Genomic DNA, 24,786 nt, shown 5'->3' on the forward strand with positions numbered 1-24,786 from the left:
GCAAGTGAAGCTTCTATATTCACCCCCACTTCCCATCACTGCCCTAACCACCTGAGCTCCAGCTCCTGTCAGATGCCCCCACCCCGCCCATCTGGAAAATTATCTTTTATAAAACTGGTCCCTGGTGCCAAAAATGTTGGGGACTGCTTCTCTAACAGATGAGGAATGTGTCTCTGTGTGCATGTGTGTACACACACATTACACTGTGACCATAGCTATTAATAACAAATCAACTGCACGTTCCAATGTCCCTGACTGGCTCAATAATGTCTCTTTACTGCTGGATTATTTGACTGATTGCTTCAGAATCAGGATCCAGGCAAGATCCACACATTATATTTGGGCGAAAAGGCTCTTAAGACTTGTTTAACATGCAACAGTTCCTCCTTTGTTTTCCCCATTCATTTGTGGAAAAAATCAGGTCATTTGTTTACAGAATTTTCCATCTTCAAGTTTGCCTTATTGCAAATCAAATGGGGATGTTTAACTTGTTCCTCTGCAGCTGCTTTTTAAAAGCTCTTCAAGTGATTCTAATAAGCAGTCATGGTTAAGATCCACTGTTCTAACCCAACCTTCACGTGTTAAAACTCATGAGGCAGAGATCTGGAGGCGCTGAGAAATTTCTTCCCCATCACATAACTAGTTGTTGATCAAATCCAGGTCTCCTAAGTCAAATCCCAGTACGCTTAGCCTTTGAAAAATAACCACAGCCTATTTATTTGTTCATTCACTGGTTCACACATTCCTTCATTCATCTATTCAACAAATATTTGTTATGTGCCAGGCCTTGGGCTGAGCACTTTGGGAAACAGCAGGCAGGATGATGGATATAGTGTCTGCTTGGTGAATCATGATTGTCCAAAACAGATGTCCAGCCTCTTTCTTCACAAAAATCGCACTGTATATGTAGACATACTGAACCAAGTTACTGCTCAGTGTAAAACATTGCAGTGACTCCCTGGAGCCTATAGGACAGAGTCCAACTCCTTGGTCTGGCAGACATGATCCTCCATGACCTGGTCTCTACCCTCCTGTCCTGGTCCCTTTCTCATGTACATTTCCCACTTCAGCCACACTGCACTGAATGCTCCTGAGGTTCCAGGCCTGTCCATTTCACCTCCCCACCATGCTTTTGTACATGCAATTTCTTGTTCATAGCATGGCTGGTAAACTCTTCGTTGATACTCAACTCAATCGTGTCCTTGTTTATGAAAGTATCCTTCATTTACTCAAGCAAAATTGATTCCTCCTCCTCTTTTGCCACTACCGTGACAGCATTTGACTGTGATGGTTATATGTCATGGTGCAGAGCAGTGATTGCCTTTAGGTCTCTTCTCCTACAGGACTATAGGTGGCTACCATGTTTCCAGAAGTGATTCTTAAAGTGTAAGTCCCAGACCACAGTTTTAGCATAATGTGTGGAACTTATTGGAAGTTCTCTGAGTAGACCTCCAGATTTAGAACTCTCAAGGTGATTCTGATGCACATTCAAGTTTAAGAACATACAATGCCAAGCACTTCACAGGCACTGTGCTTAAAAAGTGTTTATTGAGCTAAACAAACTCATGCTCCCTCCAGAGGTGTTAGGCAAGTCTGACGTTGTTACCTCCAGCTACCAGTAGAGTCCAAGCCGGAGAACATCAAGGTTCTTCTTGAAATCCTCTCCAGAGGAGCTCATCTGTCCTGGAAGACATTTCCCAATGCTATCCCTTCCTCTCATGTCTGACTTTGATCATCTGTAATAATAACTGCATTCAAGCTCCTAAAACCAGACTCACCCTCTGGCTGTAAGGAGTTGAGTGGGAGTGATCCCTCTTCTTTGCTTTAACTCTGTGACTCATAGGACTCTGCACCCTCCAGGGTGAAGGCTATTATGTGAGACAGTTATCCACCACTCCACCGTGGCTCTGTGGTTCATGTGCCTCCTGAGTCTGTAGTTTGGTTGGTCTTACGGTGTAAGCAAAAAGAAATAGAATGTTTCTTCTCTTCCTCTAAGCCGAGGACATTCTATTTTTGAAGATATAACTACTTTCAGGAGTGCATGTGTGTTTGGGGGAAGTCAGGGACAAAAAAATTTAGGAAAGAATAAAAATTAGTAAGAGCTCCATCAGCCAGGAGTTTAACTGAATTCTCCCTGGACCCAGAGGATGCCAATGGTTATTCTCTGCAACTTTAATTTTATCAGCCTTAATTTTTTGGTGCCAGCTTCAGGATCATGCTCTGTTTCTCTGAAGACCTTCCTGTGTGCCCTCCTTCCCCACCATTCCCAGTCTGATCTGTTTTGACTGGTGAGTCCATATTTCTTTCTTTCTTCATGGTTACTTGCCCCACACTAGTTCCTTTTTATTCTATTAAAACTTCTTTTCTTAGAAATTTCTACAGCACCATGGAAATGAAGAATCTCATACATTTTCCATGCTTCTCATTTATCTAAACTTATATTTTCAGAGGGCAAAAATGAACTGAATTGATTAGAAAGCATGCTATTTGAAATTGTGGCAATATTGTTGCCCAAATATTGATTGTTGCCCAAATATTGATTGTATGGCCATTACAACCAGTATGGCTACATTATCTAGTAACAGATGTCCTTGGTGCCTTCTAGATTCCCTGGAATATTTTGTACGTGGTGTGTGTGTGTGTGTATCGATGTTATCAATATAGACATATTGTAAATAGTTGGATCCATTATGGAGTAACTCCTAAAAGTGTCCTGGAGTTTAGAGAAACATGGAAGTAAGAAGATGTGTGAATTTCTAATTTATCCAAGATCTTTAGGAAATGATCAAAACCAATGTTAGAAACTCTAAAGGCAGATTTTGGTCTTCCTAGAAAAGAAGGATGTTGGTAAACCAAGAAAGGTGTCACTGTTATACCTTTTATTATAAGATAGCTGGTAAAGAAACTGCTAAAATTTTTAGAAGTTATGAACCTGTGAAAATGTCTTTATGTGGAAAGAAACCTAACTAAGTAATCAAAATAAATTCCAGAGAATAAGACTCTGTTTTTAATGCATTTTATTAAACAATAGGGATTATTATCTAACACATTTTTTCGGTTGTAGTCAATATATTTCTGTAAAGATCAACCTTATTTATCATGATGATATGCTTGGGTCTTGGTTTCATTCGCACGTTAAGTAACAAGGTAGAGAATTATGTTCTCAGAGAATCACAGCAGTCATGCACATGGGAGCAATTTCAGAGAGTACCCGTGAGAGCCAAGAGGAGGTGGGTGAGGGTTCCTGGGGCTCTGCCTGGGACTTACACAGCCATGGTCTTCCTTGAGAGCTGGGAATCAGGAAGGCTGGCTAGTTATTTCAACACTAGGCCTGGTCCAGATATTTAAAATATGGGGGTGGGTGGTGCCTCCACTTTTGCAGTGGATTGTTAGAAGCATATCCTTTTTGCTTACTTGGGAGTGAAAGAAGAGAGGAAGAGAGAGGAGAGAGAGAGAGAGAGTGCTATGCTCCTCTGAAATCGTCCTTCCACAACAAAGCACTACCTTTTCCTAATAAGGTTGTCCAAACACTCGAACAGAATTAGCCACATAAAGCAATTCAAGTTCTCTATGCATGGAATGCCTGGACAGCAAAACAAACATCCCTATTTATATGTTTAGTGATAATAATGTTTATCAACTATTTAATCATTTCTCTTACATCTTAAAAAAAGGGGGGGGGAGGGAATGCTATGCATTTGGCAATGACCTTGGCTTGAATTATTCCCAACCAAACATGGGAAACTCCAAAGTTACCAACCAAACTGTCTAAATTTATAGTGTGCTTTCCAGATTGCCTATTTTTTGCCATTTAAAAGCTGAAGCCAACACACAGTTAATAAGTGAGGCATAATCTGGAGGTGGTGGGAGCAGAAAAAAGAGTTTCGTTTGGCCACAGGCCTGGAACTAAACCTCTTTCCTCCTTAGAGTGGCATTTTATTATGGTTGAGGTGCATTCCCTTTCTGGTTTGTCCCAAACTAAATTGAGAATGGAATGCACCCCAGTACAAACAGAACCCAGCTTCATAAGAAAGCCAGGGCCAGGACTGCCGGTAATATATTGGAGTGTTATTGTCAAAAATCTTTCTGGAAGAGAAAGGAAAAGTCAGCATCATATGTTGATATGTGTGAAAACCCAGGGTTGTTCATGGCTGTAAATCCATCCCTTCTCTTCCCTGAATCTTTCTGGTCCTGTCGTACATGAGTCCACCAAGTTAACAGAAATGGGAGAACTGTCCTGCACCTATGTTCTCTTAGTGGGGTGGGGTGCTTTGGGGATGGAATTTGGTAAATTGTCAAGGAACAATTCTTGGGAAGGACTCAGGGAGCAATCAGAAGGCAAGAAGTGGTTGAGGACAGGAAAAGCAAAGAGATCAACCCCAGGGAAAATAGCCAGTAGGAAATACCGTGGGGCTGCACCTGTGCCTTAACAAGCAATTGCTGTCCATGCTGCCCTTCTCCACCTCTAATATATTACTCTGTGACACTTCTTTTTATCATTTATGTTACTTGCTTGCTTAAACTCTTTAGCTGCTCACCTAGATTACATCACCTAGATTACAAGGTAAAAGCCAGCCTCTGGAATATCTGGTAAGGAACATCTGGCCCTACATCTAGCCCTGGCCACCCTGACTGGTCTCACCTTGCTCCATTGTCTGCTTGGACCAATAGCTCCAGATGTAAGGAGTCATCTGTCTTCACTGAGTGGCCCAGGCTCCCTTCCTCCCCTGTTTCTTTGACCCAGTAACCAACTCACCTCCATGTCCTTCTAGCAGATTCCTTCTTGGACTTCAGATCTTGCACAAGGTGAACTTTTTGCTGTGGTTTGAACATATGCATTTCTCTAAATTTGTAGGTGGAAACTCAACTCCCAAGATGGTGGCATTAGAGATGGAGCCTTTGGGAGGGGAGTAAGCTATGAGTGAGTGAGATTAGTGCCCCTACACAGGACTTGAGTGAACGAGTTTGCCCCTTTTTTGCTCTTTTTGCCTTCTGTCCCTTTCACCATGTGAGGACATAGCCTTTGTCTCCTCTAGAAGACACAGCAACAGGGAACCATCTTGGAAGCAGAGAATAAGTCCTTACCAGATGCCAAGTCTTCTGATGCCTTGAACTTCCTGACTTCCAGAAATGTGAAAAATAAATTTCTATTATTTATAAATGACCCACTCTGTAGTAGGTTGTTACAGCAGCAGGAAGGTACTAAGATACTCTACTGTGGAGACATTTCTGACACTTCCTCCTGTGTCCCTCCACATTCTCTTGATATGGTGAATACCTTCCTATTACAGGTCTGAGCCCATTGGACCAGAAACATCTGTTTGTGTCCTGTTTCATCACTGGGCTGGGAGTTCTACTGAATCTTATTGATTTTTGTATTCTTCGTGCCTAACGCACAGTGGGCATTCAATAAGTATTTGCTGAATTGAATTATATTACCTGTTAGCTTTGGACTGGTGTGTCTTCCCAAAGCAAATTTTAGCTCATAAATTTTGGGGAGGAAAGCATGACTCCTTCTATGACACATATCGTAGCCTGAGGAGTATAGATATTTGCTAGGTGTGTAAATGAACAAGTACTTTCTAGAAAATCTTTGACATGAAACAAATAAAAAGGAACTTTTGATCCAGTTATCAGTGGAAACATCAAATTGTGTGGATAGTATCTCCCAAGGTAACCAATGAATGTGAAATGGTGGAAAGTGAAAAAAGAAAACATGGTTTTAAAAACGAAGAATCAGAAAAGTATTGAGCAAGGGAGGTGGCTGCCTTCTAGATCAGAAGAGTCTTGTCAATAGAATATTAACTGATTTTCTTTTTCAATGAGAAATCTATCTCCAAATTTTATTTTCCTCTTGATGTTGTTCTGTTGACATGAAGCCAAAACCACTTTGATGCATTAGTTCCATTGACTATTCTTCCCACCAAATGTCAACATGGGAAATCCCCCCAATGGTCTACAAAGACAGACTTTATTTATTTTGTTATTTCTTTGTTTTCTCGTTGTCCAATTACTTTCAAATAGCTTTGTATTTCTACAGAAAGCAAGGTGATGAGATTTCTGGCTGTGAAGAAGGATTTTTCACAGTCTATAAATATAAATCACGAAAAGTTAAACTAAACCACAGAGGAAATGTTTAAACAATGACAAATTCCTTGTTTTCTTTCTTTCTTTTTTTAAGGAACTTAAAATATATATTTTAGTAATTCTTATTTCTCACTTAATGTCATTGAAAAGGAAGCTTCATAGAAAAAATTTCTTATGGATCTTATGGACCCAAACTTAATCTATCACTGCTTAGATAGCACCCCCAAGATCATCTCAAAATTGGGGTGGGAGTTTGTTGTTGCTATTGTTTTTAGATGAAAACAACTTCTGGGACCTCTTTATTTACTTATTCTTATTTACTTCAAAAGACAAAGTCCTTCAGGGACAGATGAACAAACCCAACATGTGTTTTAAACATTTTCTGAATTGCTTCTGTGTATCTTTCTGGAAAGGGACATTTTTTGAGAAAAAGTAGTCATGAACATTACTGGCAGAATAGAGCCATCTGGGAAAGTGCTAAAAATCACAGAATTTTAGTCCTGACAAGGAATGATGGTCTCATCCTACTTTTTTTAGATGAGGAGACCAAGACCTTTCAAGGCCTGGGATGGGGAGATCACAGGTGCCGAGTGAGTGGGACCCCCATCCAGGTTTCCCAAGGCCCAATCCAGGGGTCCTGGTCACAGTCCCATGGTTTGGCACAAAAGCTATGCTTGTTGACCATGAATCTGAAGGAAATTGTTGGTTTAGGAAAAGTCCAACACAAGGGAGCATTCTTTGTCAAAAATGATTCCAGATAATAAATCTACTTTACAAGCATGTGCACAGCTCACTGCCAGGAAGCAGAGAGTTGGAAGCACATTGCTGGGGTCAGGAAAGGGAAAACACTTTTATAGGGACTTTTATTTTTTTTTTTAATTTTTTTTTTTTCAGAGACAGAGTTTCACTTTTATGGCCCTTGGTAGAGTGCCGTGGCCTCACACAGCTCACAGCAACCTCTAACTCCTGGGCTTAAGCGATTCTCTTGCCTCAGCCTCCCGAGTAGCTGGGATCACAGGTGCCCGCCACAACACCCGGCTATTTTTTGGTTGCAGTTTGGCCGGGGCCGGGCTTGAACCCGCCACCCTCGGTATATGGGGCTGGCGCCTTACCGACTGAGCCACAGGCGCCGCCCCTATAGGGACTTTTAGAAACACCAATTTAAATCATGCCAAAAGAAAGAAAGAGAGAGAGAGAGGAAGGAAGGAAGGAAGGAAGGAAGGAAGGCACCCTCCACCCCATCAATAAAAAAGACGATGAACTCCGCAAGTTTTATAAATCATAGAAAATATACCAAATAATTATATTGTAAAGTCAGTAGAGAATGATGGGAATTTGGAAATAGATGCAATTAATTTCTGGAGGGAGATACAAAAGCTTCCTACCTCCTAGCTACTTCTGAGTCTAGAGTGGAAGGAAATAAGAATAATAACAATCACAGTATCATCTAATCTTTATAGAGCATCTTTTCAGTGTGCTGACACTAGTCTATGCACTTTACCCAAGCCAACTAATTTCATCCTCACAATAGTTCTCTCAGGTAAGATTATGAACCCCACCCCCCATTTTAGACAAGGAAACTGAGGCACATGGACTTTAAGTAACTTCCATATGGTCGCCGAACCAAGTGAAGTGCAGAGTCTGAACGTAGACACTTCGCAGGATCTATGCTGTTGATCATTATACTATGAAATTGATTTTTCATTGTCTATCCTGTCAATTCTTTGCATTTAAAAAAAATCGCAATATTTATGTATGCATTTTTTTTTCAGTAAAAAAATAACAAAAAACAAATGAGAATAAAAAGGAAAATGACTTGTTCCCTCCTTCTCCCTTCTTCTCATTAGAACCCTGGGAGAGTCAGCAGGTAGAAGAGCCAAAAGGGGGAGGAGACAGTGCTGGGATTGGGCCCAGCTCCAGGAGAGGGTCAGAGTGGCCAAATGTCTGCTGGGGATACGCTGATCTGAGCGGCACAGAGAGAAAGCACGTCCTTGGGCAGAGAGACAGGCACCTCCGCAAGCTGCAATTCACTCTTTCCATTACAACTTTCTATCCTTCTAGGGAAGGTCACTGTTTTATCTTGCTGCAGGCTATACACAACTTTGCCTTCCTTTGCTAATTTCATTTTCTCCTGACCCTCCTAGCATGTCTTTAATGATTATTAGAAACATTTTTCTCCCCTTGCAAAGCAGCAAGGTCATCTGTTCATCCCAAGCCAAATAACCATTTTGAGGGCATTGGCTCCAAGAGAGATTTCCGTACACTTCAGGTGTGGGCAAAGTGAACTTGATAAGCCAGCCCCATGTGAGGATGAGAGCGGGAGACGATTCCGGAGGGATGTGCGTCACAAACAGTGAGAAATGACCAGGCACAGGGATGTGCCACAGGCACGCAGGGCCAGAGAAGGAACATGGCTTTCTTTGTGGCAATTCATTTGTCTGGATGGTTTGACAGAACATAGAGCCAAAGGCAAAACCCTCTTGAAATGTTAAGATAAAACACAAGAGAGGGTTTGTTTGCACCATAACTTCCGTATATACCTCTCTGGATATAGAAGATCATAATATCACTGTCAGGTGGGGCTGTCTGGTGGCAATTATTGGGAAATTCTGCCCAGAGTGTTTACTGGGAGAATTAAGGATAGATATAGAGGTGGGGGAGACAGGAAAGGCCAGGTTAGTTCATGAAAAAGCAGGGTGGTGGGTCGGCAGGGGCTGGCTCACATAGAGCTTCATGGGCCATCAAACAGGGTGCAGGTTTTATTCTCTCCCTAGAGAAAGCCACTGGAGGATTTCAGCGGAGGAGCGATGTGATCCGATTCACGTTTTCTAAAAGATCGCTCTGGTTTAGGAAGGATTGTAGATGGAATCAGAGCACTTGGGAGGCTATTGAAATATTCCAGGGGAAGACAATGGAGACTACCACGGTGACATCCCCAGAGTGAAGAGAGGTGGGTGGGCGTGGGGTATATTTTGGAGGTAAAACCCATAGGATTTGCTGATGTGAGAGAATGAAGTGATGGCATCATTAAGGGTGACCCCTAGGTTTCTAGACTGAACCACTAGGGAAGTACCATTTACTTGCGATGGGGAAGACTCTGGAAGGACCAAGTTTGAGGCAGAAAAGGGAAAAATAACGAAGAGTTCTGTTTGAGTCTTGTTCTGTTGAAGTTACCTATTGGATACGCAGGTGGAAATGCCAAATGGGTAGCTGAAAAGATTAGAGCTCCAGACAAAGATTTGAGAGGTAAAGATTGCGAATTAGACACAGGCACACGTAACAAACAGTCACACACAGCAGGGTATAAACAAGCCCACGGTTTGTTTCTCTCCTCTCCCAGCAATCTGGAGGTGTGGGCAGGTCAGAGCTGGCAGCGCCACCGTGAACCAGATCTTTCTGCTTCACCATCCTTACAATGTGGCTGCCACCCAGAAGGCCACCTCCTGGGCCAGGATGAAGTATGGACCTCCTGCCATTCACTCAGCATTCCAAGTCAGGAGCAAGGCTCCTGTGCCCTTTCATAAGCCTCCCTCACATCCTCTCTTAGATCTTGTTGTCCAGGACTTAATGGCTCAGCTGCAAGGGAAGGAGATAGATGTAGGTTTCCATAGAGTGCACTGCTACCCTCCATAATATCCCAAACCAGGCTGCTGGATCACATACACTGTTGGGTATGGAGAGTCATCAGTGCGTGCACGATATTTACAGGCTTGGCATTGGACAATGACAGAGTCAGAGAGGGGAGGAAGCGTCCCGGGGGCACACACGGACTGCTGCACTGTGTCTCTGGAGCACGAATGTGCGCAGCCCAGAGCGAGGTGGGGCTTGTGTCAGCTGTCTTTTGCTTCCTCTCAGGCCTTGTCTTTTTAGAGCCCCTGTTTTTCCTCTTTCTTTTGACCTCCTTTACATTTAAATGATCTTGTTATGCTCTATATACTCTTTTAAGAGGCCTTGCTAGAACGAGACTGTGCAAAAATAAACCTTTGACCAGTCTTCCGGGAGAACAGAGAATAAAGAGGAGAGAAAACAGGAAGAAAGGGTCAGGGGGGAGGGAGAAGGGAAAGAGCCTGAGTAAGAAGCAAAAGGAGCGATTAAGGAGAATGTTGGGGGGCTCAAGGGTCTGCCCCAGAACTTGTGTAATGCCGTGCATCACCTGGACATACCAAAATCTAGACTCAGACTCAGAGTTTCTTTCCAGTCAACTGCTGCCCAGGGTCTGTCCAGAGTTGCCAGAGGGTAACTGACAGGGGTAACCATTCAAGGAGCTGCTGTTGGCAAAGGAAGTGCATTTCTTCCTGCTTACCTGGGACTGGTGGTTGGTACTTTGCAGAAGAACCTTCTAATTATAGAAACGGAAGTAAGCCCCATGTATACAATTATTTATTAATAAAAAGCTTGTGATTCCAGCTCAGGCAGAGGTCTGCACTTCAGGCCTCCTCTGTCTTCACTCATGATGGCTGAAACCAAGGGTTTCAAGGTCTCTGGCTGGCGCCGGCAATAACTCCATAGGTGCACAAAAAGTTAGGAAATACTCTGAATGCAGAGAAAGATGCAGGAAGCCGGCAGCTTCCGGGGTGACACACTGTCACACTTAATGCATGCCTTCCTTAAGTGTCCTCATTGCCACCAGTAATGAGCTCTGCAGACAGGGAATCCTGTTTCGATTCTGTAATTCAGAGGGCATAGCCAGTTGGCCCACTGCCCCCGGGTCCACTGAAGCAAGAAGGACTAGGTCACACTCCACTGGGCTGCAGCCATAGAACCAGAGAGGATGCAAGGGATCTGGAAAAACGAACTTCTTTTAAGCTTCTCACTGCTCTCTCCAAACCACAGATGGGATACCTGCTACCAGGGTGGCCTGAGTCCATGTAGCACCGGGTGCAAGTGGGGAAGACATGCTTTCCTCTGCCGGGTGTATCCCCTATGTAGAGCTCAGCCCTGGGCTAGTGGCCAGAGGGCTGGATTTTGGCCCTGTCTTCCTTCTCAGCTGAGTGTCCCTGCAGGGAGCACACCCATGAACACATATCTTAGCCTTGACTGCAGCATACTCCACATATCCCATCTGTCACAAGCTGGGGCCGTTGTCATACCTCACGGTCCTTGGAGTACCTGGTGCTGAGACAGAGCTTAACGTGCAGAATGTTTCTGTGCTTGAGTTCACCTCCATAGCCAAGAGGGCAGGAAAGCAGATCAGGCAAAGGGAGAAATTAAGCTCAAGGAAATCTAGGACAGCTCAGGCTAGCCTCACGGGGTGGGGGATGGAGCAAGAATGGACCTCCAGAGTTGGACCAAGATGGTCAGGCCTTTATCCCCTACCTGGGCTTTGGAACTGGGTTGCCCAGGAAAGTTGTGGTTTCACGGGAGTGAGGCTGATCTGCCGCTGAGGTGAGCCCTCTAGAGGGGCTGACAGCTGAGATTTGGACACCAAGACTCACAGCCATAGGACAAGTCTTTCCTTAAAAGTGGATATTCAAGGTGTATCATGGTGTCCACACCACCCCAAGGCCTATTTTTCTTCTTTCAGATTGTTCCTGCTACTAAATTTAATCAATGTCCCACCATATACCAATGATACCAATAATCACCAGGCTGTTAATTGCCTTCAGTCATCCCTGGCATGATAATTGGAGAGAGCCATTCTTACCCGGCTCTCAGTCTGTTTGGACCCCAAATGAAACATAAAGTGGAAAGAAGTATTTTGGGGCTCCCAGACAGTCTCAGAAAAGGAAGATGCTCGCTGAGTGCACCAGGATGGGCTCTCACAAGGGAGTCCATTGAGGCTCCCCCATCCCAGCCCTGGTCTCTGCAGGGATGTGGGTGTACTGCCCATAATCTGAAGCTGTTCTGCTTGAAAACTCTCTTAAGAATGTGATATTTAGCCTCTGGGAAGGAAGTTCAGTGAGGAACACAAGAAGGAAGGGAGCAAGGAGGCTAGGAAGGGAGGCATGGCCCTGCCTGTCCCTGGCAGTACCCTCTCGTTGGTCCCTGGAAACACAGCCAGTGGACGCAGAGGCTGGCAGTGTGGACGGCATGGGAACCCTGGGCCAGGCTGCTTGATTAACCCCTGTCCTTACTCTGCATTACCTCTGCAGCCGTGGGAAAGTCACTTAACCACACTGTGCCTCAGTTTCCCCACCTGCAAAATATGGATTGATAGATAGTAACTACCTCTTAGGGTCCCCGTCGGGATCAACACACACAAAGGCCTTTGAAAAGTCGCTGCCGTATAGCATGTCCAGCAGCTTTGACTCCAAGAAGGGACCGAGCAGGAAGGATCCCATGAGTCTGGAGGTCAAGTTGAGGCCAGCGCCTCCCATGTGGAGCCAACTTCATTTGCAGAGAGCTGCCCGCTGATGCAGCTGAAAACAGAAACTTTCTGGAAACACTTCTGATATTTCCATGTGATTGCTTAGCCGGGGAGAAGTGATCTGGAAGGCAAATTTTGCTCCAATAAACAGAGCAATTTGTGAAGGGTTTTTGGTTTGGGGGGAAAAAATTCTTATTGTTATTGATGCTGCAGAGAAGAAACAATGGTACATTACCCAGAATCGAGGATTCTCATTTATAAACCTCACAAGCTCAGCCTCAGAAATTATTCTTTTATTGAATTGCTCTCTCCAACAAAGTTTATATTTAAATAATATTTAATAAACTGATTTGAGGGAGAACAGAATTTTGGCAAACGGCAGAGATAGGACTCTTATTATAATACAAAGACAGCGTAGCTTTGAATAGTTCATAATTGTTCACTGGAATACAACTGGCTGGATTCTGGTCCTGGCTCTGCCTTAGGCCAGCTGTGTGATCTTGGGTAAGCAACGTAACCTCTCTGAGGCTCTGGTGATATGATGATAATAGAACCCTACATACGACTTGTCCTGAGACTTGAATAAGGTAACGATGTAAAGCCATAGTAAACCCTTATTCAATCAGTGATGTTACCATAATAGTAATACATAGAATGCATAATAAAACAAATAGGAGAAGTGAAAAAAAAATCCCAACTAGAACTTTCCCTTGGGAGTCAGAACAATGTAATCTAAAAATTTGTAGCCTCATATTAATTTGAAATAAAAAAATAAGATTGGCTCGGTGCCTGTAGGGAGCCAGCCACATACACCAGAGCTGGCGGGTTGGAACCCAGCCTGGGCCTGCCAAACAACAATGACAACCACGACCAAAAAATAGCTGGGCATTTTGGTGGGTGCCTGTAGTCCCAGCTACGTGGGAGGCTGAGGCAAGAGAATCGCTTAAGCCCAAGAGTTAGAGGTTGCTGTGAGCTGGGATGCCGCAGCACAAGAGTTGGAAGTTGCTGTGAGCTGTGACATCACAACACTCTATCAAGGGCAACATAGTGAGACTCTGTCTCAGAAAAATAATAATAATGAGATTAAAAAAATTTAAAAAAGAAAAAATATCCCCCCACAGTGCTCACTTTATTTGCACCCTACATTAGAAAAGATCAAGTAGGTTTATGCTTCTGCAACAAAACCTCCAAATCTCAGTGGTTCAGTGTCTTAGGCAAGAGAGAGAAAAGGAGTTCTCCCCGCAATATATCATGTCTCACATACATCTAGGTAAACGCGCCTTTCAGATGCAGTTTCAGAGAGGAAAGAGGAGATGGACAAAACCTCATTTCTGCTCACATTTCACCAGTCACAACCAGTCACACGGCCATTTGGAACTTCAGGGACATGAAGATATGAAATTCTCCCCCTGCCAGGAAGTGGGGTGATCAGGTATTGTTCAGTAAGAAGCACACACCCAGAAACACGTATCAATCTCCCCTGGGTGTTTTCTCTGGCAATTTTTATAGCTCAGGAGGCTGCTGAGATGCGAGTCTCCCCCTCAGACAGAGGACATACTCTGCTATTATAATTACTGTATTTTTCCCTGTATAATGTGCAGGTTTTTTGCCTAAATTTTTGAGGGAAAAATAAGGATGCACATTATACGTGGGTAGTGTGGCTCAGGAGCAGGGAAGCCCAGTGGGCCTCTGGGGGCCACCCCACCCTCCTGCCTGTGCTCTCTGGGCATACGGTGTCTCCAGTCTGAGAGGACCCTGGATCTGGTGGCAGTGAACCAGAGTGGCCTTCACTGAGCACTGTGATCAGGGGAGGGGATGGTGGCAGGTCTGGTGAGCTAGACTGCAGCCACGCAGAGGGGGCCAGGAGCCCTGTGCAGGTCCTGGGACCCACCTGGCTGCCCTGTGGCCAAGCAGCCTCCAAAGCTCCTTCCCTGCCGTCCACACACATGGCCATCCCAGCTGTGGTCCCTGAAGAGGTGGGGAGGGATGGGCTGCCGGGAGAGAGGACAGGGGCAGCCTCCATAGGGTAGAGACTTCAGGAGGGCAGTGCAATCTAAACCTTTACCAGGGAAGCATTAGCTCTCCCAAACGTGTCTCTCCTGGCCAAGGGCTGGCTATTTACTCCAGGGGCTTTTTCCTAAAAATTGGGACAAAAAAACTAAGCGTGCATTATACACGGGAGTACATTACACGGAGCCAGATACGGTATCTCTCAGGGCCATCCCAACTTCCTGTTCCACCAGCATCCGAGTGTTGTAAGAATTTTTTTCACAGAGTATCAACTCTAAAGTGATACTCTTCAATAAGCAGTCTGTTTAGTGATTTCCTTGCATTCTAACTTTTTTTTTCTTTGAGATAGAGTCTTATTTTGTCGCCCTAGGTAGGTAGAGTGCCATGGCGTCACAGCTCACAGAAACCTCTACCTCTTGGGCTTAAGCAAGTCTCTTGCCTCAGTCTCCAAAGTAGCTGGGACTATAGGTGCCCTCCACGATGCCCGGCTATTTTTTTGTTGTAGTTGTCATTGTTGTTTAGAAGGCCCTGGCCAAGTTCAAACCCACCAGCCCCAGTGTATGTGGCCAGTGCCCTAACCACTGATAAAGGCGCTGAGCCCACATTCTAACTTTTTAACGGAATGTTGACTGCTGTGTGGTCTTCACCATTAGAATTCATAAAAGAAATACTACGTACTTGATCAACAATTTCTCACTTACTATTTAAAGCAAAAGTGAAGATATGAAATTCTCCTCCTGCCCGGAAGTGGGGGAGTCAGCTATTGGACGGTAACAATAAGAAGCATAGACTCAGAAGAAACACACGCCAGCCTCCCCTGGGAGCTCTCTCTGGCAATATTTACAGCTCAGCATGATTAGCACTTACTGACTTTGACTTTTGAAAGATGCATTTTAAATCCTCCCAATTTTTTTTTTATGTTATAATATTCTCAAACATACTCAAAAGCAGAGGCGATGATACAGTGAAATTCCCTTTCTTTTCTTTTTCTTTTTTTTAGAGACAGAGTCTCATTTTGTTGCCCTCATTAGAGTGCTGTAGCATCACAGCTCACAACAACCTCCAGCTCCTGGGCTTAGGCGATTCTCTTGCCTCAGACACCGGAGTAGCTGGGACTACAGGTGCCTGCCACAACACCCGGCTATTTCTTTGCTGCAGTTTGGCCGGCGCTGGGTTTGAATCCGCCACCCTTGGTATACGGGGCTGGATCCCTACTCCCTGAGCCACAGGCGCCGCCCCCCAAATTCCCTGTCATGAAGACTTGATGTCGTTTCATCACTGCATTCTTCCGTATGCATCTCTAAAAAATACAGACCTCTGCTTCCTTAGCCACAATGCTGGGATCACCTTCAGTAATTCCTATTGTCATCTTTTTTTGGTGGGGGGGCGGGAGCGAACAAATGTAACATTTATTTGGGCAGCATGATTTCCATAAAATAGGATGATAGGAACCGATAGGTCCCCTGATGTTGTTTATGAGAACATGGCTCATGGCAATAATTGGGATCCTTTAGATTTCTTTTGTCCTACATAGACCTGCTGAGTGAGATGGAGCCTTGAAGACCAACATGTCTTAGTGGACAAACGGCCACCAAAGCCACATTGGTGAATACTGACACCACTAAAGTGTGGCAAAGGGCATCCATTCAGAAAAGGGTGCACCCATACTCAAGCGTGGAACTCTCTTCTACTTGCTTTTAGGTGAAGCTGTAAACTTTGCTGCCAACCTACGGGTCCTATTTGGGAGTTAGCTGTGGAAATGAAGTCAGAGTGACCTTTCACGTATTCCATGAAATGTAAACACATTTAGAGAGCTTCTTTCCCTTGAAATGCATTATCAGGGCACTCTATTTACGCAGAACTTCACTTTGGCTTTATTAAATAAGTGGAAATGTTTGCTTCAGCTTGAGGATCATGTCTGGAGCTTAATTTGCAAAATGAGCTATTTCAGCAAATTGGTCCGAAAATGATGACCCCACTCTCGAGAACTAATAATAACAGTTCAATTCTCTCAGCAGGCTTTTCTGGTAGGAACTACCATTCCTCCCATTTTTCATCCGGGAGGAGAGAGGGTAGAGTGGAGGTCAGAGCTCAGGCTATGAAACCAGCCTGCCTGGGTTTGAATCTCAGCTCTGCCATTGAGGTTTTGTTCTTATTTTTAATATGCTTAGGGGGCCTGTCGCCATTTTGTACCCAGTCTGTGATAAAATTTGCTCGAGTGGGTTAAAAGTTTATTTCTGAAGTGGGTTTGTCCTAAGTAAGATCCAAATAAAGTTCAGAAATTGCTTTTGGTGGTTGTGTCTCGCTAACTCTTGTTTAAACTAGAGGAGCCCCTGTGTCTCCCCCAGGCCAGTGAACTGATGGCAGGAACCGGGTCACTCGTCTCATATTCGGATTCAGTCTGTTCCCTTCCTTGTGATGCCACTGTTTCCATGATCATAGTGACAATGGTGACGATGATGCTCAAGTCACAGTTTCTATGTAGTTGATGTTGTTTAATCAATCGCATTCACTGATTCTTTTTATGCTTACGTCATCGTATCTTTGACCAGTGGGTGCCCTTTCACGTTGGCTCCTGGGTCCTTTTTACATGACCCATCAGTCTTTGGTGGCACTGTCATTTGGTCTGTTTGTCCCCTCCAAATCTTATGCTGAAATTTGGTCACCAGGATTGGAGGTGGTGCCTAGTGGGAAGTATTTGGATCACGGAGGCAGAGCTCTCAGGAATGGATTGGTGCCTTTCTCAAGATGATGAGATAGTTTTCTCCTTATTAGTTCCTGAGAGAGCTGGTGGTTAAAAAGAGCCTGGTGTCTCCCTCCCATCACTCTTCCTTTCTGTCTCTGAATGTGATCTCTGCTCCCTGTCACCTTCTGCCACAGCAGAAGCAGCCTGAGGCTCTCCCCAGAGAAGATGCTGGTGCCCTGCTTCTTATGTAGCCTGAAGAACTGTGAGCCAAATAAACCTCTTTTTCTTTATAATTCTCCAGCCTGGGGTATTCCTTTATTGCAGACAAATGGATTAAGACAGAAGGCTTCTTTGCTTTATGACCCAAAAAGATGTCTCAGATCCTCTTTATATTTCCAGCCCTAGACTTGGAAGCAGCCATTCCTTCAAAAAGCCCTGCTTCCGTCTACCAGTTCTGTGGAGTATATTTTAAAATATACAAAATACATGTGTCTCTATTTCCATCCGCCTGGACATGAGAGGTAACATCTCTATCTACACCCCCCAGCCCTAAAGCATCCCACACAGAGGCTCTACTTGATTCCAAAGGTCTAGAATAGATGACGGTCTGTAGTCCCTTTATAAAGGTTCTTGCATTACAAATGTGTAAAAAAATTTATTCTTGTATTTCCCTAACACAGCTGTGAGTCTGAGAACTGATAGGCACAGTGAGAGGTGAACCAAGCTACAAGCTAATTGAAGACAAGTATGAGAGTCCAGACACTGGAGGTCAAGGAGGCAGTGAGACTTATGGGAAGGACCAAAATACACACGGCAGCAGTTCTTGCCCTGTTAAACTTGGGTGTCAGCCCTGAAAGACTGCCCCCTTTCCTCTGGGAATGTCACCCTTTTGGATGGAGACACAGCTTCCAGAAGGATTCCTAGGGAGCAGAGAGGGAGGCAAAAGACCTCTGATGAAGCTCAGCTAAGTGCACCCAAGCCAGACAGAAATCACCTCCTATCTGTGACTTAGATCCGCGGCACTTTGGAAAGACAGATGGACTGGTCTGATGAATGAACAAAGAAACCTTCATGCCAAGTTCCCTTGAATTTGAGCAAGGGGAAGTTTGTCCAAACTCTAGATGTCAGTAAACCAATTGCTAATTGAGCTCTTGAATCACTGCATACTTGGAATTCAGAGAAGGAGAGCTCTTCTGAGATGCGACATTGACTTTCTAGATGGGGAAGGCAAGACAGAGGTCTGGTTTCACCATTCAGGCTCTCGCTTGGCACAGCAGATTACCTTTCAGAGAAATGCAGCCTTGCTGTCTTCTACTCCTCGTCGTCACAGCAGAATGGAAAGAACCCGCCGCTATGCAGCTGGGTCCTAGTATAGACTGAGGATTGAGCATCTCGCTAAATTTATGCTCTGGGCTGTGAGCCATGTGCTGAGCAATGCTGTTCAATTAGCAGATCTCTCCTTTGTAAACCATGTGGTCGACTGCACAGATTGTTTGAGTTTCTGCCATCCAAATAATTTTTATATGGGCAGTCACTGCTCAGCGTTCTGCAAATCATCTCCCTTGCTTAAGACCATACAAGGCCATCATCTCTGTCTACTTCTCAAGGTTCAGCGAACTCAGTCCTGCAGGATTTCACATACAGTTTAAAGGATCCGAAATTCTGGCATTCCCAGGACGAGCAAGGTGGGGACATAAACCATTGGTTGATGTGTGGAAGAGGCTAACGGGGAGAATTTCCTGACTTTCTCTGAGGCTTCGCCCAGGTGGGCTTTACAACTTTGCTCCCAAATCCTATGTTCAGGCAAAGCCCTGATATATTTAAAACAGACAGAAAGTTGGCTGAGAGACCCCCAGGATGACTAACCTGTGATGTTATTTTACACCGGCTACGACCATTGATCTTCTTAGGGTGCAAAAACAAGTCTGAGTGGCTTTGGAGACCAGCATGGTCAAGGGCGTGCTGACTTCCAGACACGGGAGTGTGAAACTAAGGCCTGGGGGCCGTGGAAACTTATGGGAAAAACATAAGTTTCTGGAAAACTCCTGGGTGGTGGTGGGAGGGCGTGGGTTTGGAGCACTGGCTTAGCATTTTTGTTTCTGCTACTTCCATCTGTCTCTCTTGTCCTTCCCTTCTTGGTGTCCCCTCACCAAAATAACCCCCCAATGTGAGTACAGGCAGTGAGGAGTGTGGTTACTACTGGTCTGAGGTCAGAGCTGGTGTAACTGCAGAGCAGCGGGGTGGGCGCAGATGCCCTTGGAGGGCTCTTTCTGGAGGGGGTCCCATCCCCTTGTTTGTCAGGAATATAATGCTTTTGAAGACTACTGGGAAAGAATTTTTATTTTAAATGTATAAGGTGCACAGTCAATAGGCAAAAGCCCTCCATTCTTAAACTGATAAGAAGAATATTGAGGAGTGGCTTGGTGCCCGTAGCTCAGTGGTTAGGGTGCTGGCCACATACACCGAAGCTGGTGGGTTAGAACCCAGCCCCAGCCTGCTAAAAACAACAATGACAACTACAGCCAAAAAAATAGCCGAGCATTGTGGCGGGCACCTGTAGTCCCAGCTACTTGGGAGGCTGAGGCAAAAGAATTGCTTAAGCCCAAGAGTTTGAGGTTGCTGTCAGCTGTGACACCATGGCACTCTACCAAGGGTGACACAGTGAGACTTTGTCTTAAAAAAAAAGAATTTTGAGGAGAGTTGGGCACTGGGGCTCATTCCTATAATTCTAGCACTCTAGGAGGCCAAGGCTGGTGGAAAGCTTGGGCTCAGGAAGACCAGCCTGAGCCAAAGCAAGAGCCCGTCTCTACTAAAAATAGAAAAACTAGCCAGGTGTGGTGGTGCTAGCCTGCAGTCCCAGCTACTCAGGAGGTTGAGGCAAGAGGATTGGTCAAGCCCAAGAGTTTGAGTTTGCTGTGAGCTATGATGCCATAGCACTCAAATGAGAGTGATAGAGTGAGACTCTGTCTTAATTTAAAAAAAAAAGAAGAAGAAGAATGAGAATATTGAGGAAAAGCTGTAAGCAGATTGCACAGCTAGACTTCTCAGCCTTTCTTCACCCCCATGCCAGAGGCCAGTTCTAGCCGAGGCAGCAGCCTTCACTCTTCCCCCATAGCTGCTCCTGCTGGCTTATGAGTTCTATTCTCCAAGCTCTTGGTCGGACTTAGGAGCCCAGGGACATGTGAAAGGGAGCAGCGAGGGATGCTTGCTTCCAACACCCCTAGAGTGTCAGGTGGGGTGAGAGCTCGAGGCCGAGCACCAATTCAGCTCTTACCAGCTTTCTATCTCCCGACTCCCATGAGCTTGTTTCCAGTTGCAGTTGGACAACAGTACGTGGTACCTATGGTCTGGACCGTATTCTGTCCAAGGTGCCTGTTAGGTATCCCAATGGAGGTGTTAGTTAGACACCTGGATAGCTGAAAATGTGGGTCTGAATTTCAGGGCAACATTAGGGCTAGAGGTAACAATTTAAAAGTTTTAATAGCATACAGTATTTAAAATCAGGAGAGTGGCTGAGACACCCTGGGATGTGAGTGTGGCTAAAGAAACCGAAGGGCGCTGAGAATGAATCCTGGAACGCCTCACGCTGCAGCAAGTACAAAGAGGAGGGCACGTTACAGAGACCCAGAAAGAGCTGCTGTAGGTGGGGAAGATGACCTGCAAGAATAACCCAGGTGCAAATGAAGAAACTGTGCCAGGCCGGAGAGTCGGAGGAAGATGAGGGATGAGCATGTGGCAGAGATTCTGGGGTGCAGAGTGCTAGAAATGGGAAAGGAAGGTTGAGCAGAGTGGGCTGGGGAGAGGGAAGGAAAAGAGGGACAACCTTTTTGAGGAGTTTTGATCAAAAGGGGAAGAGGGAACTGGAGAGCTGGAGGGAACTGGAGAGCTGGAGACCGGCAGGTTCTTTAAAGAAGAGCGATCTTTAAGAAGATGCCATGTCTTCTGCAGGGGAATGATCCAGTAGAGAAGGAGAAGTGATGACTCAGGAGGGAGGGAGGATCTCAGAGCAGTGGGGAAGGGGTCAGGTGGGGAGGCTGGTTGATGATGGGGCCCAAGTCGTTAGTTGAGAGTGGGGAGGGAGTTTGAGGGGGGAGGGGAGAAGAGAAGTACACAGTGGAGATCTGAGGGAGTGGGGAGTGAGAGGTAGGAAGGCAGGGCCTGCTGGGGGCTCCCTGCAAATTTGAGGCAAGCATCACATGGCATGGAGCATGGTGGGGAGTGTCCCAGCCACCTGCAGCTGCAGGCAACAAGCAGAGAGCTGGCTCAACTACAAAGGAGAGGAGGCAGAGGGCTGCAGGGAGTGTGGGGACAGCGATCACAGCAGAGGGCTCAGACTCTTAAAAAAAAAGAAAGAAAGAAAGAAAAGGAAAAGCCCAAAGTAAATACAGGAGAATATAAGTATAATCTTTGGGCAAACAAGCCCTTTCTTAGTTCAGTCACAGTGGGAGGAAGTATTACGAGGCTATTTGACTAAAACTAAAAAAACAAAAAAAGAAAAAAGAAACAGACACACATCCAGGTTACTGTAAAGGAAATTGCAAGAAAACACTTACCAAAAGTGACTTTTTAAAGCACTTACTATATTCAGGTCCTGCAGTAAGAATTTCATAAGCATTATTTTGATTTAATCCTCACTACAACACCATATAGTAAGCACAAGATTAAAAATGTAAAGTCCACATTTTGGAATAAGTCATAAAGCTTCCGTAAACGTGTTTACCATACATGTGGCAATTTAAAAAGACTGAATATAACGTGGAATATTGAAAGTCTTATAAATCAATGAAAATAGAAGACGGTAACAGAAAGATGAACAAGAAACTACAAACAGACAATTCACCAAAGAAAAAAACACCAAATGGCTAAGCATATGCCTGTCAGCATCACTAAGATATAAGAAATGTAAATTGCAACAATACTAAACTCCTATTCAATTAGCAAAGATTAAAAACACCCTGCAAGTTAGTACTGTCATAGATTTTGTCAGAGCTTAAATTGGCACAACTTTTGTAATAGAAAATGTGACAGTATTTGAGGTCATCTCCTTTGCCCAATAATTTCTCTTTGAAATTACTTAAAGCATGCAAAGATATTGAAAGGTTTTGTTTTCACACCTTATTATAGAAAAAAAGGAATGTGTTCACATGTCCATCGATGAAAAATTAGTGATACGAGTTATGGTAAACTATAAAATGAAATACAATGCAAAACATTAAAAATATTGAGGTTGCTGTGGTCTGACTATTCCCCCAAATTCACATGTTGAAAACTAATTGCCACTGTGATAATATTAAGAGGTGGGGTCTTTAGGAGGTGATTAGACCATAAGAGCTCTGATCTCAGGTTAGGGTAACTTAGAAAGGATTGTAGAGAGCTAGGTGGGCCCCTTCTGCTCTTTGTCCCTTTCTCTAGGCGAGGAAAGCAGAAGGTGGCCCTTGCCAGACACCAAACCTGTTGCTGCTTTGACCTTGGACTTCCCAGCCTCCAGAACTGTGAGAAACAAATTTCTCTTCTTCACAAATTACCCATTCTCAGGGTATTTCGTTATAACAGCACCAATGGACTGAAACATAAACAGATGTGAAAGAATTGACATGAGAAAAGGTCTAGAGCAGGAGTCCTCAAACTTTTTAAACAGGGGGCCAGTTCACCGTCCCTCAGACCGTTGGAGGGCCGGACTATAGTTAAAAAAAAAAAAAACTATGAACAAATTCCTATGTACACTGTCCATATCTTATTTTGAAGTAAAAAAACAAAACAGGAACAAATACAATCACACCACCTCATGTGGCCCATGGGCTGTAGTTTGAGGACCCCTGGTCTAGAGTGTATTTTTTAATGAATAAAGGAAGTTTGCTCTGTAGCTAGTCTGAGACTCCGTTTTGCCTCTACGATACACACATACATACATGTTTGTATAGAAAATAGTGCAGAATAATATACACAAAACTGTTACTGTTCTTTGATGTGTGGGATTCTTTTATTTTCTATGTGTCATTATTTTAGTTATTTTATATTGAATAAATGTTATTTTTGTAGTCATAAACAATAAATCAAGTGTCATATAATAAAAGGAAATAAAATGTCATATCAAAAATCAAGATTGCTCCATTGGGATGGGAGTTGTTTTTTTGTCTCAATCTTTAACAATCTCCTTCTTTCTCCCTCTCTCTCCTCTTTCCTTCCATCCTTCTCTTTCTGTTTTCTCTTTCTAACAATTCCTCTACCACCCTTGAGTAGCTATGGTCCATCTTGGGTAGATGATGGCTTGAGTAGCTATGTGCCATCTTGGGTAGATTATGGCTACATTGTTTGTGGACAGCAGGAGTCCTATCTACACATATTCCATATCTTACGGCATGCTCAGAATAGCACTAAGTATGGAGTCAGCCTCAGTGAATGCTTGTTGAGAAGTTGCTTCCAAGATGCTACTAACATGTCTGTTTTTGACTGGTACATTGTGTGATTAACAATATTTGCTCTTCTCAATATTTGCTCTTTGCTTTGCTCACTAACCAGAGAGCTTAAGACAATGGAATGCTCAAAGCAAATTTGTTGAAGGATTCACAGGAAAACTTTTGATATCTTGAGGTTTGCATTTTGGTTTACTGTTTGGCCTGGGGGTAGAAGTTGCACTGTGATTGTTGAAACAGTCTACATTCATAATCATCATAGCAACGTATCTTGTTACTCAAAGTGTAGCTGTCTGAGGACCAGTAGCATTGATGTCACATGGGAGCTTGAAAGAAATACAGGGTCTTGGCCGGGGCCCCCTCCACCCGAACCAGACTGGCATTTGTACATGATCCGCAGGAATTTCTGTACACACACAAAAGTTCGAAAGTTCGAAAAGAGCTGCTTTGGAGGGAAATTATTTGGCTGGGTTTTTTTGTTCGTTTGTTTTTGTTTTTTAACTTTTGTGTTTAATGTTCTTGCTATCTCTTTGGTACCTAATTACAGGATTTAGAAGCTTTGCTTCAGGACAGACCAGAAGAGGCGGCTTTAGACAATGATATACTTTTGCCAGCAGGGAGAGTTTTTTCCAGAGGGATTTTTTTTTTTTTAATCAAGGATAAAATATCCGAGTTTCCATGTGGTGCCAGGTCCTTTATTTTGCTTTTGGCTTTGGCTGGTTCTTGCCTCCCCCGAGGATGGTGAGGATTGAGGCAAGAAGGCCCCTCTTTAGGCTGCTTACCCAGCATAGCCTGTACCTGAAGCAAGGCTGGGTGGCCATAAGAAGCCATCTGGGCAGTGTATTCCAGCTAGGAAGAAGCTCAGAGCTGAGTTCAGCTGCCAGGGACAGAGAGGGCTGCAGTCTCACCCTCCTCTCCTCTGGCCACACTCCCAAAGCCCCGTGAAATTGGCCAGTGCCTGCCAGATTATCACAGACGGGCCAGGGCAGATACCGCAGGGTTGTCCAGGATCATGATTGAGGGGCCCTGGCAGGCAGGAGTGGAAAACAAGTCCTCAATTCCAAGCTCCAGTCACGGCTATGAACCCCTTGCTGCTTTCCAACAGAGCCAGTGCTAATGCACGCTGTCTTCAGCCAGGGTTGTGAGCTCAGCCTCCAACACTCCCCAGCAAGGCCCAGGGCAGTGTGTGCTCTATGTGGCCCCCGCACTGCCCAGCAGAGGCAGTGGCATGTTGACTCTCAGGGACACCATGGCTTTGTCAGTTGAGGAGCTCAAGAAGTACT

This window comes from Nycticebus coucang, chromosome 20 (assembly GCF_027406575.1).
Source record: "Nycticebus coucang isolate mNycCou1 chromosome 20, mNycCou1.pri, whole genome shotgun sequence".
NCBI classification, from domain to species: Eukaryota; Metazoa; Chordata; class Mammalia; order Primates; family Lorisidae; genus Nycticebus; species Nycticebus coucang.